The 16,253-nt window shown below is 25.6% G+C and overlaps 1 pseudogene across 1 annotated transcript; it reads left to right on the forward strand.

Annotated features, from left to right (window-relative positions):
- The first annotated feature begins 1,734 nt into the window (after nucleotides 1-1,734).
- On the forward strand, nucleotides 1,735-16,150 carry LOC107167923 (uncharacterized; annotated as a pseudogene). Its single transcript, XR_016190681.1, has 9 exons — nucleotides 1,735-2,231; nucleotides 9,980-10,135; nucleotides 10,205-10,883; nucleotides 11,014-11,153; nucleotides 11,228-11,315; nucleotides 12,078-12,167; nucleotides 12,266-12,475; nucleotides 15,291-15,353; nucleotides 15,689-16,150. The product of XR_016190681.1 is annotated as an uncharacterized LOC107167923 (transcript).
- The last annotated feature ends 103 nt before the right edge of the window (nucleotides 16,151-16,253 follow it).

Below are 16,253 nucleotides of genomic sequence, written 5' to 3' on the forward strand. Positions count from 1 at the left end.
TATTCAAATTGGAAGGAGGAAAAGAAGGTGTTCCAGACGACTTACAAATACTTTTTAAAACCGTAGCGACTATTCCGATATCTACAAGTGAGTGCGAGCGAAATTTTAGCTCAATGAATGAAATTATAACACCTCTCAGATCTTCATTAAATATTAGTACAGTCTCTGCACTTTTATTTATTAATTGTGTTGGCCCTCCACTCACTGAATTTCGCCCTGAAAAATATGTACGGTCATGGTTAGCCAAAGGTGGACATGCTGCTGATGACAATGCAAGTCGCAAACGTGACAAAAAAATTGACGACAAATATTCAGCATTATGGAAATTATTATAAACTATGTATTCAATTTGAATTGTAAATTTTTTAAGCTTAAAATTACTTAAAATAATAAAAATTAAAAATTAATATTATAATACTCATATAAATTTTTTAAACGTTCCGGTTCGTAAAATTTTTCATTTCGAGCACTGCTTATAAATATATGTTAATTAATGCTGGGAATTTTATAAAAATTTTTTCACTAAATGGTAAGTATTATAAGTTAAAACACAGAAAAAATACATTGAGAACCCATAATCTCAATTTAATGTATTTAAGGTGAGCAGAGACAACAAAAATAGACCTACAGAATAAAACGATCTGTTTTAGGTATCTATCTTAAACTCAATACAAACATTATGACTGTGTTTTTTTTCTCCACTTTTCAAGTAATTAAACGTAATAATTGACAATTACTTCAGTAAACACTATTTATTTCATGTAATACGCATACTGAGACTGTAAGAAAAGTTAATACTAAAGAAGTTTGAAAACCAAAAAAATAAAACCAAGTCTTCTTGTGACAAACTCTTGTCACTGGTATACTACCAACAAGTGCGAGGTATAAAAAGTCAACGGGGAAAAAGTCAAAAACATTAAAAGTTCATGGTGAAAATGTCTGGTTCAAATAATTAGGTAAAATGAAAAATACGATATGATGTACAATTAAACTTTCGATTAGTATTAATATGAATTGTAACTAGATTATATTTACTTGGCAAAATTAATGAATAATCTAGTATACCGCAATAACTACTTTTTTGGACTTTGAACACTGCTTGACTTTTAGCTGCATGTAATAATCAAATATCTACTATTTCTTTTATCTTAATTATCTGGTTTGTTGAGTTTTACTATTATAGTCTATACATCCGATATGTCCACCGTGTACAATATGTATACATGAATAGGTAACTGAACAGTTGCAATTTTTGTCAGTATAGTACGACATTTTGTTAGTTTGTTATTGTTTGCTCTCGAAGAAAAAATTGTAAATTTGAAAATATGATATATAAATCATACCATCAACAACACCACATTAAACTTGTTTGCGGCGCAAACAATATCGATAATTCAAATATATAATATAATAAACAATAATATAATATCAATAATTCAAATTTACGCGGTTTTCAATTATTTATCAATATTTTTCTTATCAATAATTCAACCAATCACAGAGCAGGACGTGAAAATAGTCACTTCCTATTTTTTTTATATAAGTTTATATAAATTTATAATCATTGAATTTTTTTTTTAACAAATTATTTTAAATTTTGTTATGTATATAATATACTCTAGACTTTTTTACCAGGATTTTTTACTTATTCCTTGTCACTTTTACACTTATCAGTTATCACTTATCGTTATCAATACACCGTACTTGTGCTTTTTTTGCTTTATTTTGATTTTTGATATAATATCAACACAATTTTATTTCTTAATATTAAATAATATCCAACTCCCTTCCTACGGAAATTTAGATTATCTTTAGAAGTATCCCTTTCTCACCAACTTCTCCTCAAACACTCAACACCCACCATGTATGTAAGTCTGTCTTTGAAGTATTGTGATTTCATAAAATATAAGTATTGTATGTGAATACCCACACTGATTTCCATCTGATCTGGTTAGTTCAAGGCCACTAAGAAAATGAACACATTGAAAACAATTCGACTACTAGAACTTGTTGGTGAATGGTAGTTTCAACTTTTAAGAATTTCACAATTTTCGGACTTACGTTTAAATTAACAAATACATGTTTTTGTTGTACTTAAAATTATATTTTCCGTTTTTCATGTGACTTACCGATTGTACGTGGTGATTTAGTTCGTATAATATTTTTAATATTATATTGTACCTACATTTGTTACTTCAGATAATAAACAACAGTCAATAATATTCACTCAGGTAAGAAATTTTATCTAAGTAAAAAAAAAAAAAAAAATGAATTGTGTAATGTGTATTATAATTGGTATTTTGTGGAAAGTGTCAATTTATATGTAATTGATTTGAATTATTTACATTTTGAGCTATTTCTTTAATTTGTAGTTAATTATTTGGTACCACTACATTGTTTTTATCCATTTTTACTCCATGAATTGTTGATCATTAAATAATATGAAATTTTAGAAACATCTATCCAACAATTTTGCTCTGTTTTATAAATTAATTTTACTATTAAAATAATCAGGTCTTCGATACTTTTACATAATAAATTAAACAATTTATTAGTTATCAAATTATTCAGTTTTAGCTTGTACTGGCTTGTACTTAGCTTCAAACTAGTTAGATATTGTGCATGTGCTTTTATCTGTTATTTCTAATTGGATGTAGCATGTATGCTTACTTCCATTGTATACTTGAATATTGATAATATTTAAATTTCAGCTTTTGGAAATTAAAAGTATATTTCTGTAAAAATTTTACTGGATGTACCTTTCAAGACCATGTCTTGTATTGCAGTTTCAACATATTGGTTCATTTGATATATATAATATATTACTCAATGTAAATATTTTCTACTTTCAATTGAAGTACCTATACACCATATTCTTAAATACTTAGATAGGTAATTAGGTATCATATTAAATTCATGAAGTAGATCAAATCATGGGATATTTTTGATTTGCGGAGTGAAGCGATGTCACCAAGGAGCGTAACAATGGGAGCTGAAACATGCATATAGTCATTGGTAGTGAATAAACGGAAAAGGTCAGGAATAATTTATGCTGTATTCAAAGTTTAAAAATTTTTTTTCTATGTAATTCATAGACATTTGCGCCACATTTTTGGTATAATTTTTTTAATTTTATCTTTTAATACTGAAAATAAAAAACTTAAAAATTGATAAAAATTTTTTTGGATATATTTAAATTAGCCTATTTGTGAATCTGATTATAAGAACAATTTTGATACTAAAATGATTTATCTAAGTCAAATAATTAATTTTTTTTTAAATTAAATATTCTCTTGGTTAAATTAATTTGAAACGTCATAACTTTTTCAAAAATATAATTTTTGAGAATTTGTTAATATGAGTATATTTCTTAAATTATACACTTATTTTATAATATCAACAATTTTTTTCATATGTTTAATTAGCATAAGCATATTTTTTTCAGATGTTTCGTAGTCGTATTTTTCTTATGTTCTGTTTTATACTATCTATCCTTGTATCCTTGATATTCTTTTATCAATGCTTTGCCTACTAGAGTAATCATAATTTATGATGAAATTAAATAATTAAATAGTTATTAGTTTATTAAATTAATTTAATTAGTTTATTACAACTAAAAAATCCTAATTTTTTTTATCGTGTGAAAATGTAGTGCTTAAAAAAAGAAAAATTTTGGTGGCATAAAAATTTTTCATTTTTTTTTCTTTGTGCTTTTATTTCATTTGCTTTTTTTTCCTTTTGCTTTTTTTTCTTTTGCTTTTTTTCCGTTGCTTTTTTTTCCTAGATTCATCTGTGGCAGTGTGTCTTTAATAATTATTAATTGTGATCGTCTTCAACTTACAAGATTATATTATTTATTTATTTTTTAATGGTCCGCACTCTGCAACCTTATTAGACATTAGTATAAAGTATAATTTTTATGACATTAATTTTTAGCTTACTAGGCAATAAATCTAATTAACTAAAAAAAACTGCCTTATGAAATAATTTGCATTAATGTATATTTTAGTCTTTACTTACCTATGTTGAGCAAAATCAGTTTAGATTTTTTTTACAACTTGTTATTATTTATGACATAACTTAACTAGTTAAAAATGCTATCATATTTATTTAATTTCCACTATTCAGTATTACTTTACTCAGATAGTCTGATTTAGATATTTAATTGATTAATTAATTTAATTATGTGATTATTTTTATAAATTTGTCCACCTTTTTTCCTTTGCATTAATCATAACTCCTTTGGCTTTTAGCTGTTTGCTTATTGCTTTCTGAAATATGCTTAATGTTACATCAGGTTAAAAACATGACTGAGGAGCCAAATGTCTCAGAAAAAACTGACAGGTTTGGCTTTGATGAACATTCATTGAAACATAACTATTGACACATCAAAAGTTGTAGAAAGATTTTCAAAGACCAAAAGAAAATTGGATTTTGTTATTTAAATATTATTTTATTATTATATATTTAATATAACTATTATTATATTATGTGGTTATTATAATATGCTTTTATATTTATATGTACCTATGTCCTATGTCAAGTTATTTTATTTGGTATATTGTTGATGTTGTTTACAATAATTAATGTTATGGGTTATGAAAGTGGGTAGAAATCAATTATTGAAGTTTAAGCAAGGGAAACGATCGAAACATTTTGATCCGCCAATTTATTTATAATCTGTACACTGTCGTTTATGTACAAATTTTTTTATAAGAACCTATGATTTGAGTTCAAATTTCGCCCTCCCCTAGAAGAAGAACTGATACGCCCCTGTTTTCAACATGTGTTGTTTCACAATATGATATTTTAGTTAATTTAAATGTTAACCCTAATAATTTTAAATTAAATAGTGTAGGTATCTGCTACAAGAAAAAATTAATTATTCAAATGTGATGTGGCACAGCCGCACAGTTCATCTTTTCATACATTCGCTTATTATGGATTCAACAGTAACCTTCTTGTACCAGTGTAAAATTTTACTTATTGGTATGAAGTGTAATATGTCTAGTGGTAGCATGAACTTTTTTTATAAAATGACTGTTGAATTAAAGTACCCTCCACCAATTTTATCCTGTATAATTGTGGCTGACCCACCACACCATCAAACCCAATTCATAAAAGTATATAAATATTTTCATAAATTATAAACTAGTCTATCATTTCTGATACCCATCCTTACTTTTATAAAAAACGGTCACTTAATAATATAGCTTTTCACATTGCCACTGAATTGTTTCTATTATATGACTTTTACTATAAGTTATAGTACCATAGGTGTGAGAGATGCCAAGAATGCCACGACATCCCATGCAGTCTGCGGAACTTGTTTTATGTGTTTTACTTTTTAATAGCAAAAATTATCAATATTATAATTTTTATCACAAACATGAGAGTGAACTTTGTAGTTTTTAAATACATTTTTTTTTTAAATCCTGATTCATGTTTTTTTAAGGGAGTTAAAATTTGAGTTATTTTGAAATATTTTGGCATTTCTAGGAAAAAATTCTGCGCACGCCTATGTATACTACCTATAGGTTATAAGTTATACGTATCTATTACACTTATTACTTTTTTATTAATGATAAAATCAATAATGACTTTTTTTTATTAGCAGTACTACGTCTAATCAAGATTTTCAATAGTTAGTTGCTGAATTTATGCGGTATTTTTGTATCTACATATATAACTGTATGTAAAATATTGATAATCATAAAACGTGGGTCAATGCTAACAAAACCTGTCCCAGCCAATTCATCATAAAAAAATTGGAAGAAAACACACAAATCCTAGCATAATACCTACCTATTATAGTGATAATGTTATATAGTTAATATAGTTAATTATTCTGAATAGATATTTCTACATAGGTACCCACTTAAAAGACAAACCGTTCAATCGTTCAAAACAAAATACTGCGCTCCATCAATGCCCCATTTTATATTTCTGATTTTACCCTCCATTTTGATTTTAAAGAGAGTTATGAGTATTTTAAGACACACAAAAAATCTACAACTTAAAAATTAAAATGTAAAAAAAAGCCTATGAGAAACCCTAGATAATAATGTTACCTTTAAAATTTTTATAAGAGGTAAATTCACTCTAAATTTTAAACTAACAGCATAAAATTTATTTTGTTAGCTATTGTAAGACAGAGACAATTCATGTGGGTGTAGCGTTCTCTTAAGTAGAAGGAAGTTTGTTCACTGGATGGTTTCTTCCCTCACCATATACATGTTTTTCTTAAATTATATTGTAGCACATATTCTTATCATGCTTTTGTGTATAGATTAGATATTATCTAATAAATTTTTTTATATATACATAGCCATTCACCCAAGATTTTAGGTAGCTCCAATAAACCACCTGAAGTGTGTATCAGTGTCACTAAGGGTCAGTTGTACCGTCTCTGATTAAAGTTAGTCAGAGTTTAATCGGCCGAATTTGCACGGTTAAATATCTGTTATCAGCTGATTAAGCGTAATCGAAGTTTAACCGTAGACGGTACAACTGGCCCTTAGATATATAGAGAGTAAATGTAATCTTACCTGGGATTGACTCTGTATATAATAGCTTATTATTTATATTAATAAGTATAAGTTTATATTTTACTGATCAGAAGTTACTTTTGAATTGCATATTAAATCTTCATAATCTAGTGGATCATCAATATTTTATTATTTTATAAATGTTAACTAATAAATAATACTAATAAAAAAATAAAAAAATGTTATGATATTTAAATATTATTATTTGGTACATTATTGTAGTGAAATATAGTGTTATTTGCGTGTTTGGATAGTTAAATGCTGATCTTTGGCATTTTGTTATGTGTTTCAAATTACTTTGACGCTTCTGAGTTTGAGTTTATATACATGGTATAACTGAATAACCTGAGAAACAATAACTTTTGTTCAATATTTAAAATTGTTTTATGTAGCTTATAGATGTATCCTATGGGTTACAAGTAATAGGTTCCTGCCTACATTTTTATTTTAAATTTTAAAAATGTTGATGTTAAAAACCTTTGTATAAACATTTATTTATTTTTTACAATCTTATAAAATATCATAATTTTTTTGGAATAAATTAATTCAAAACATAATATTATATTCTTTATGGGAATTTTCTTTAGACATAAGAAAATTAAAAATTAATTATGAACAATTGCAGTTTAGCTACCATGCAATTTTTTTTTTCAAATGACCCCAATTTCCTAGAGGGCTTTGGCCCTTCTGATGATGCTTTCAATGTACTTCATATTTCAAGTTAAGTTCCTCCTTTGATATTTGAATCGCAAAGTTAGGTAACTCAGTCTCTTCAATAAAAATGTCATGAGCAGTCCCTATCTCACGTGTTTAAATTTATAAATTAGCATCAACTCCACTTAAAATTTACCATCTCAGACATCATAACCTAGTTATATCTTTGAATTAAAAACTTAAATCTCTTCGTCAGAAATTCTAATTACAATATCTTTCTTTTGAGTTTTTAAAGTAATAGAAGGACGTTTTTTTATAAATCAATCAATATCATCTCTACTTTAAATTGTGTATCTACTATCTAGGTTATAATTGTGTATCTCATCCATCTTGTCATTTACCTTACACATTTTGAAGCATTTTCCCCGCAGTCCATTACTCTGCTCAAGTACATAAAATGTCGAGAAGACATTAGGTTGCATTGTATTCTTGAATTTTCGAGTAATGTTATTTGGTTGAGATTGTTGCCACCGGACATGATTGTATAACTTACAATTAAAATAATTCAAAGATTTTTAGAAATATTATTCTTTTTTTAGAATAATATTGTTTAAAGACATATTACTATCATAGTTATTATTTTGTATGCAAATATGAATAAAAAATATTTTACTTAAAATATTGGCCATGTTTAACCTATTTGATATTATTTTAAACATTTGGGTGCTTTTCTATTATCTCAACCACTGCCCTATGTATGTTGTGACTGTATAGTATTCTGATTGTTTAGATTGTTATTTTGTTTTAACTTAAATTTGTGTCATCGTTACTATGTAGTATGTCTGTTGTTTTCTTTGGATAGACTTTTAGTGCAAGTTTGCCATTTAGTGATTTATTATAATAACTCAATTGGGTTACATAAACAATTGTGACCGTTAATTTACCAAATGTTAATAAAATGCATACTTATTATATTTTTATACTATAGAACTTTTACTATTTATAACTAATTAACAATTATTGTTAAATAATATCCCAAAATTAATAGCCAACTTTACATTAATTGTAAAATAGAAACAAGTTTTTATTATTAAAAGTATTATTTTAGAGTATGCTGTCGAGTATCGGCAATACATTATACAATTTCAGCTATTTTCCATAACGACCTTCATTTAGTATTAATCTAATTCTTGGAATAAGCTCAAAGCTTTTCTGCCAAAATATTAAAATATATTATTTTTAAGTTGAATAAATATATTTTATTACTGTATTAGATACTAATTTATTATTATTATTATTATATAACATATAATGTAAACAAATAATAATAATTAATATTATTATAATTATATCAAATATGTGTTACATATTATTAAAAGTGCTTCGAAGGTATTTGATAATATTAGGTATTGTATACATAATGATACATAATCATGATAAATTGTTTGTGGTTGTTTCTCATGATAATTATTGTTGTATTTTTAGCTTTCATAATAATGCAATAAATATATTTTATTTCATTCAAGGAACCTGGTTAAAAAAATATATAATAAAAATGTTATAGTCTTATTAAGTATACATAAAATAAACAAATATTAAGTTATTTTAATTGTTAACTATAAGCCTATTACATATATTATCATTTTTAAATTTATTCTTTCTAATATAAATTATTACTCAGAATTTAAATGAGATCATCGCGAGTCAAACATAAAAAAAATAAAATACTTGTAGGTGTTAATGCTATGAAGATTATCGTCTAAGTATACGACTGTCACTATTTAAAATAAACTATTCATGAACAGTTATTTTTAGGTGTAAATCTGTAAATGGCGGGTCAAAAATATAACAGTTCCTACTTATGAACTCTATGACAACTAAAAACTAATTTTATCATTTATCACAAATTATAAATACTATTTTTAAAAACCACCTGTTGATTTGTTTGTCATAAGGTGTTTTTTTTATTAATTGTTGGCATTTATTCATAAGTATTTTTTTTCCATTTTTGTTTCATGGTTTGATAAAAAATATAATTAATATTTTGTACATAATATGAAGAAATAATTAGTATTATTATCTTACCCCATTGTAGGTAAATATAATCATTTATATATTGATAATCTAATATACTTATACTAAATATATTTAAGAGGATGTGACACCGTATGTATTGTCTCAGTCTTACAAGTGCGTAACAGCAATTTTTATATTCAGCAAGACACGTGTAGCTCTGTTAGTTTAAAATTTAGAGTGAATTTACCTCTAATAAAATTTAAAGGTAAGGTTATTATCTAGGTTATCACAGAGGTATTTTATTATATTTTAATTTCAAAACGAGTTATGTGTATCTTTAAGATTGTAAATTGTTTGTATATTTTAAATTATTCATAATTCGCTTTAAAATTAAAATATAATAAAAAGCCTCTGTGATAACTTAGATAATAATGTTACCATTAATTTTCATAAAAGGTCAATCTAAATTTTAAACAAATAGAGCTAAATTGAAACTGCTGAGCGTAAAAATTGTTTGTTATGCACTTGTAAGATGGAGACAACACATGCTGGTATTACTTCCTCTTATTGTTATGAATTGATATGTTCTATACAATTACAACCAGTACTGTCGAGGAGATATAACAACTACACCATGATAATTAATTATAATTAATAAAAATATTTGATGATAACTTTTTTTTTTTAAATTACTTTGTTCCTTATACAAACCTTACTAGAGTAATTTTTAAACTGAATTAATACCATTTTATTATTTTCAGCAAAAGAAAAAAAATAATCGAAATGCTGTTGAATAGTTATCTATAATGTCTGAACACAGAAAACATTCTAGGATCTCGGTGATGCAAATGTTTCATGAGCTCAAACAGCAATTTCCCACAATTCCAGATCAAGTAGTTTCTGATTGTATACTTAAGGTCAGATCATTAACATAATCATTTTTACATTTATTTAAAATTAACAGTTATTATTTTTATTTATTTCAGCATTCAACTAATCGAGAAGCTTGTGTATCAAATCTAAAAAGTGTTCAGAAAAATTACGTTCAACAAGCTTATCCATCTGATATTGTAGATAAAATGGCTAATAGACCCAAGACTCTTGAAATGTCACCAAACAATCTTTCCTTGCCTAAATTACAATTTTCAAATAGACCACAACAATTTGATGACTCAAAGGATTTAATAAATTCAAATCAAAGTGATGTAGATGACACACAGATTTTAGATATAGATTTTAATATAAATAGATGTCAATGTTCATCTATTTCGGCACCATCAACTCCTTCACTACGCCATCAAGGAGAGCATAGACACAAATCTTGTCTTTCCTTAGATTCTGTGCCGTTTGTTGAAACACAATGTCGGCCATTCACTTCTGTAAGCCTCACTTTAAGAACACCTACTAAAGATCCTTTACCTTTGGACTTATTAGCTGGTGGAGGTTCTGAACTCACTTATACAGCTTGTTCATTTGATCCTACTACTGATCCTAAAAATTGTTACCAATCAAGACTTCATATAAGTATTGACCCTGAAGGTGAAACAACTGTGACTACTTCTCGTGTTATGGTTTCTCCTACAAATGTTAAATCTATTAATCGGATGACTGAAATTCAAATTCCGGGATCAGTTCAAATTGATAATATTTTACCTAAAACTAAAAGTGAGTTTTAAATATTATATATTGCACATTTTTACTTGATTTATAATTGTCTGTGTATTCATTAAATAAATATATTTTTAAGTTAACAAATGTGTGCTTGAAGTTTTAATTTTGTAAACTTTTCTTTTAGTGGTAATTAATGCTCAATTAGAACGAAAACAGAAGTTGGCATTAGAATTGTCAGCAGAAAAACAAAGATTAGAAATTATGAAAAAAAATGTGGCATCAATGGAAGAAGATATTTCTAAAAGGCGTTCATATTCCAGAAAGGTGTGTAGAGTAAATTTATCTTTGTGTTATCATGATATTTTTTTTATATATTAATATGTATAATGTGCATGTAGATTGAACGTTTAAGAAATGATGTTGAAACGTTACGGTTAGAATGTAATAAACTAACTATTCAAGTAGATACAGCTAAAGAGAATCAAGGTAGGTTGAATTATGTAATTATTAATTGAAATTACTCGATAATTAATAAAGGTTAAATTATCATAAAAGTTAAAATGATGGGGTGTAGTGGCCAGGCGGATTAAGGTGTCAGTTACGATGCACACTGTTGCCGGTTCAAATCCCGGTCATGAATAGCATCGCTTTCTGGGCAGTTCTATTGTCTGGAAAGAGAGGCCGTGGCCCCCCACCCGGGTATGGCAGAAACCTACGGGTGCCCATTCGAAATTCTGCCCAAAACATCCACTAATACCAAAACCAACAGTTCCCTCTCCGACAGTTCCATAGACCCTTGTTGTCAAAGCCTCAACCTCCAACAAAAAAAAAAAAGTTCAAATGAAGGGGTCCGTATTAAACAAGATAAATATATTTTCATAAAAAATCTAATTTAAATTATTATTTAAAATATCTACAATATTTTGTATGAAGTAAAAATGACAAGTATGTTTTGCAATACAAAGACAGATAGACAATACAATTTAACAATTTAATGTTTATAACGCACTAGAAGCTGTCTAGTTTTTATTTTCCGGTCAAAAATCAGAAAGCTCAAAGACAATAGTATAATAAATAAAATTGATAAATATTAAGTTCTGGTTAAAATACAAGATATCAAAAATTTAAATTGGTTTTTTTATTTTATTAAAAGTTATAGAAAATAAATTTGTCAGGTTTTTGATATTGACTTATGATCTAAAAATATGAACTTGAACTGTCTTGAAGATGTAATTTTTGTTTTTATAGTTTTATCAGACGAAACCAATAAACAATTTTATAATAAAATTTATACTGGACAAAAAGTGTCTTTTGGAAAAACCCACAAAGAATATCAAGGTTAGAATAAGTTAACTATAATTATTTAATAAATTACTTGCATATACATAATAATTTGAATTATGAATTGTTTTATCACTGAAATATTTATTTTGTAGAACATTCAGAAATCCAAAACTGGGTTTGTCCTATGTGCACTTTCCAAAATCATCCAATATTGCCAAGATGTGAACAGTGTGATATGGCTCGTTTTGATCTAGGTACTACAACATCAGTTGTGAACAACAATATCCCCATGTGCACAAAATTAACTGCAAATCTAACAAGACAATGCTTAACATGAGTGAAACTTTTAGCAGTGTGTGATGGTGAGAATTTTAACATTACTAACTTTGATGATTGTATATGTATATATATCAATTATGTGATATAAACAAATTAGAAAACTAGTAATTTCATCAAATTTAAATTTTAACTGTTTTAAGTATTTTGCATCAAATTTGAAATATTTCAACTTTTTAACAACACGTTTATTTTTTCTAAAAGTAATTTAATGCCTTAACAACATTTTTTTTAATAACAATTCTTTGTTTCATTTCTTTTTTTTCTTAAGTTAAAATTATATGTATACTAGTATAGTTTTTAGATTTTTTTTTTGCCACAGAACTAACGGCTTACATGGAACTTTGTTTTTAATTTTCAATCCTTACCTTTATAAGTTAAACATTTTATAAATTTTTAATATCCAAAGAATTTGTAAATTTTCAATTAATACATTTTGTCAACATTTTATCTTTAAATAGTTATAATAAAAAACATTTCTATGTAATTTTAATATTTTTCAAACTAATATTATATAAACATATGGGGAGCCTTGAATTAAATTTTCAAGTTTTTTGACCCAAGAATAAAATTTTATTGACATTTATAGAATAATAAACTTAAAAAAACAGAAAATTTTGTATGTCGATAAATAACTTAAAAATAGTTGAAATATTTTGAAAATGGTATTGAGTATAAGAATTGATAAAATTAACATTTGGTGTAAATTTCAAGTTTCTACAGTTATTCGTGTTTGAATAACAACAAAATAAAAATATTGGTACTAGAGAAATTGAGTGAATATCCAATGTCGTAATTCAGATGCTCATAAAAATTTAATTTGATTTTCCAATAGACATTTTTATCTGATAAAAGTAGAAAAACTCATTAAGAATCATGTATTGAATTTTCAAATCTTAGATTTACAAAAATATATTTTTATGAATTTCTAACTCAAAATAAATTGCAAATTTTCTTGATATTAAGTATTTTTTCAAAATTCAAACTTTAAATGCTTATTAAAAAAATGATGACTGTGTATTTTTAATTTAACTGACATTGTCACAATATATTAGAAGCCTTGTATATTAAATTTTGAATCTGTTTTACTCAACAAATAAAATTTATTGTAATTTATAAAAAAAAAAAAAAATTGAAAATTACAAATGTCAATAAATAACTTAAATAGATTTGAAATCTTTTGAAAATTATATCAAGTATAGAAAATGTCATTGTTAACATTCAGTGGAAATTTTGTGTATTTCCGGTAATTTGTTTTAGAGTTACACCAAGATCTAAAATCAATTTTCTCAAAAATGGATTTTGCGTAAAATACCATTTTTCCTTAATTTATTTTTCTGTTTTTCCCGGTGCTTTTGAAAACTACTGTGTAATTCAAAATTTGATCTTCCTATTGCTTCAACTAGATTCATTTTCCATCCGTAAAAGATACTGATGTTGAAAATCTAAGCATTATTTCAACAGCTTATCGTATACACAAATACAAATACAAAAAAAAAAAACATTATAAGATCAGTATATTTATCTCCGTTCAGAATCTAAAATGTAATAAATAAATCTCTGTTTTATAATAAAACATGTATTAATTATAACCCATCATTCAAATCGTCTATTCGGCATTGACTGTTACATGATTGTATAGACATGTGGGGCACCAACATAATCGGTTCTGAGGAAATTTTACCGTTTGCATATTTTGCCAAAATACAAAATGTATTGCATATTCAACTGAAAATTTTAAAATAATCTATAAAATAATATTTTGAAGCATACAATTTAATATTACATTTTACAGGAAATAAATTTATAAATAATTAAATAATTAAAAATTATTTTTTGTTTATTTGATATTTACCCCTATAATTATAAGTTATTTCTGATTCATGCATTTATAAACTATTAAATTGTGGTTTTTTACCATTCCACACAATTAAAAGTTATTTTTTTTGCATATTTTTACAATTTCAATTGCATATTTTGACATTTAGTAGTGTATAAAAATCTAAACTCAAGTTATGTATTACCTTTTTTAAAGATTATTGTCTTTCTAAAGAACTTATCCTTGGATGCCTTGAATTTTAAAAAAGTTATATGTTTTTATGTTAAGGTTTAAGGAATTAATTAAGTACTCACCACATACAGGGCTGGCTTTAGGGTATTCTACCACCTGATGTGATTTAAAGTTTTTATATATCTAAGGTAAAATATCACACCTAATCATCAACTTAAAATTAACGGTACTGAGTACATAAATACTAGATATAAAAGTACAAGTGGAATTGTAATCCTTATTTTGAGAAATGGATTTAATTAGTTTTATCCACTGATGTGTTTTGCAAAATATGTGTTTAAAAAATATTTTATCTATTTTTGGTTATAACTATATTAATTTTAAATTCACATACATTAAAATGTAAAAACTTTGTTATATAATAATATTGCACTTATTGTATATGTAATTTACAAATTAATTTAAAAAAGTTTAATTCAGTCTTATATTATGATTATTTGTATTTATTTATTTTTTGTTTTGTCTTGAGCCTTACACCACAGTAGACAAACTTTGCAATATAGCATGTAATATTAATTATATCTTACATCTTAATAATGATAAATAAACAAATACTATTTCCAATATGTAAAGTAGCGAAATGCCAACACCAGTACCGATTATGGGTTAAAATTGATAGTATCATACTGTCAATATTATGTGAATAATATTTTTTTTAAATAATTACAATGTTACTATTTTTTTTATTTTTAGTGGTGTGTATATTTTCTTGCAAATGTTATTTTATGTTATATATTTAATTTGAAATAATATGTGAATATATTTTGTAGGAAAACCACAACCATATCCTGGAAACATTCACGTAAGGGTCACTCATCGATTAAATCATCAAAGTGAGTTGGTACATTATTATACTCAGACAGACTTTATAGTTGTACAACATTCTAGATTTTCCATTGATTTTGTCTTTCAGATGGTATTACCATTGATTATAAAAACCATAGATTGCTCAGTACCATGAGAATGTGGTTATAGTAAGATATAGGGTACTGTTGAAATCACTATTAGTTGCATTTTCTCACTATTTAGAGGGAATAATATTGTATGCCACCAAACGGCCAGTGAGAAATTATTAGTATTTATAATCAATGCTATTACTAATACTAATCTTTTATGTTAAGATATTTTTATCTCAAATACTCTTACGAAAAAAATTTTTTATGTACAGGAAAAACTACAAGTTTGTATTGAAGTATTGATTTTGGATGTTTGTTGATCTCAATCAACTCAATCAACAGTGGTCTTTGGTTGATAGAACGAAATTAAATTTCACCTAATGTGATATAATAATGTATAGAGCTAATTTTTTATTTTACATATTATACATTACATTTACCTTATACAGAGTATATGGATATTTATGGATGATTTGATAATTGCTCATTAGCATACTGTTAATTAAATTGTCGATCCGCTAGGTATACTCTGTAAATGTTAAAAGAAATTTTGTAAACTGATAATTAAATACTTTTATATGAGTTGAAATTTACTTAATGTTTATTAAAATCCATAAAACATTATTTGTTTGTATAAAATTGTAAAGTTCAATGTATCAAAAAGCAATATTATATATTAATTGCTGAATATAAAGACTTGTTTAATTAAAATATTTATAATTTTAAGTATTTTATTACAGATGTTATTTATTATAGATGTATGTAAAACACATACACTACAAAAATTAAACATTTATATTTTTTTTCACATAATATAATGGGCATTTAGAAAACACA

Source organism: Diuraphis noxia, unplaced genomic scaffold (genome assembly GCF_037042655.1).
Source record: "Diuraphis noxia isolate RWA-SAM2 unplaced genomic scaffold, SU_Dnox_SAM2 contig0003, whole genome shotgun sequence".
NCBI lineage: Eukaryota > Metazoa > Arthropoda > Insecta > Hemiptera > Aphididae > Diuraphis > Diuraphis noxia.